We start from the raw sequence: 2,345 nt of genomic DNA, 5'->3' as shown, positions 1-2,345 counted from the left end.
TGTTGCCCCTATCCCTATGTTTCCCCATTGCATCCTATTGTAACTATACATTGTTTGCACTGTTTTCTAAGACTATACTGCATATTTGTGCTATTGTGTATATATATCTTGTGTATATTTGCTATCCTCTCACTGAGGGTACACTCTAAGATACTTTGGCATATTGTCATAAAAATAAAGTACCTTTTATTTTTAGTATAACTGTGTATTGTGTTTTCTTATGATATTGTGCATATGACACTAAGTGGTACTGTAGTAGCTTCACACGTCTCCTAGTTCAGCCTAAGCTACTCTGCTAAGCTACCATTATCTATCAGCCTAAGCTGCTAGACACCCTATACACTAATAAGGGATAACTGGGCCTGGTGCAAGGTGCAAGTACCCCTTGGTACTCACTATAAGCCAGTCCAGCCTCCTACACCCGCCACTTTGGGTGGGGAGCCAGGGTGGGAAACCAGACAAAGGGTAGGAGGAGTGGCCTCTCTGAGCATGCACCACCCCTCACGGCTGGCATGCGAAGAGGTGGGACCCTCCTGATTCAGTTTTCTCCATCTTGAAATGGAGGGAAACAACCAAGGAGGTTTAGGGAAGTGACCCTTCCCACAGGAAGTGGTCACTGTAGTGAATGTAGCCACCCAAGGGTAAGTATCCCATTGGACACTACCAGGTCCCTTCTAAAACACCCACTAAATTCAATATTTAATGGGCTCTCCTGGACCAAGATTTTAGATTTGAAAAAAGATCCCAATAAGAAAAGAAGACCAGCACCAAAGAACCCACCAGAACGAGAACAGAGGACATGCTGCACCAGAAGAGGCACCCCAGACCCCTACTTGCTGCACCAGAGTCCAACAATCACGACTGCAGAGGAGCTGAACACTGACCGACCCCAAGAAACCCAGGGGACCTCCAGGTTTCAAAGGTCACCCCCAGATCTCCCTCCTGAGTGGAGGCACCACTCAAGAAAAGCAAGAACCCTGCAAAGGACCAACAAACCAGTGAGGGTCACTTCACTGAATCATCAATATCTCCGCTAACGGAAGTCACAGCTGGACCCGACAAAACAACGATGACTACCCAGAAGTGCCTCACAACTGTGCCATGTTTGTTGGCACTGGCGCCCTCTGGTGGCCGAGATACAGCAATACCCTGGGTACTGGCCAGCTGACGTCAGACCAGGAGAAAACAGCTCCCCCAGAGCTGAAAAAGGATCAGGAGGAAGCCCCAGTTGAAGGAATTCAGGAACACCCTAGACCTCCAACCAGAGTGCCCCTGTTGTCCTGTAAGTCACCCCACAAAGAGACTCACCTCCAGCCCCAATGGATTCCGTTGCGCACAGCAGTCCAAGACCTCCAAAACGCCCTGCACCTGGCCTCCCAGGGCCTTGCATGGCGGGATCTGCTGTGTGCCCCGGGTCCCCAACCCCGTGCGACCTTATCAGCCCAAGGGGACCTCCAGGCACCAACTTTAAATCTGCAAACCAGCTCCTTCTCCAAGGGGCCCCCTCCAGGTGGCCCTGTGCCTGTGCCAAGAACTTCTCCAATGCTGCTCCCGCTGGAACCGGGAGCGGGCCCGAGGCTCTCCAGCTGGCACAGTGTGCCCACCGACTGCTGCGACCACCCTGCAAAAGAAGAGACTGGTAAACAATCGTGCGATTTTTAATGCATTTTTAAATGTGACTGCCTATTGATTCCTATTGTGCGTAATTACGCAAAGAAATAATAACTTTGCTAAAACTTTAAAAAGTCATAACTTGAAAAGTATTTAACGTACTCTAAAGAATTTGGTCTAAAATTATATAAAAGTCTGAAGTATTTTTATAAAGTCTGGTCTCGAGTTATTCATTGAGGGTGTGTGGTGCATGATTGGATTTGTGAGTATAACAAATGCTTAACACATTTCCCTGGATTAGCCTAACTGCTCGACCAGCTACTTAAAAATTAGAGCGTTAAGTGGTCTGATTTTTACCCTCTGGAAACCAACGTGTCGCTGCCTGAACCCTCTGCACAGTGTGCTTGGATTGGTGGTTGGGAGCCATTATTATGTTGTGAGTCCTCATTGGAAATAAAGGTTTTCTGATAATGATGGTTTCATTGGCTGCTCTGTGAGACCAGTGGTGTTTGAGAAAAATAATCTGAGCCTCCGGCCCTGACATAGAATAGGGTCCCAGGCTGCACATAAAGTCATGCTGGTCCCACATGACATCCCTCTCGCAGGCCTCCTCTCATGGCACGCCTGAGGTACCCCTGGGCACCGGCATTTAACGTACGACTCCTGTCCTTGTGATGCCCACAGCAGTGCCAGATTGGAAGAGAAAGCCAAACATCCGGTTGGGCTGGCAGTCT

Source organism: Pleurodeles waltl, chromosome 4_2 (genome assembly GCF_031143425.1).
Source record: "Pleurodeles waltl isolate 20211129_DDA chromosome 4_2, aPleWal1.hap1.20221129, whole genome shotgun sequence".
Taxonomy (NCBI): Eukaryota; Metazoa; Chordata; class Amphibia; order Caudata; family Salamandridae; genus Pleurodeles; species Pleurodeles waltl.
This window is presented reverse-complemented; position numbering follows the sequence as displayed.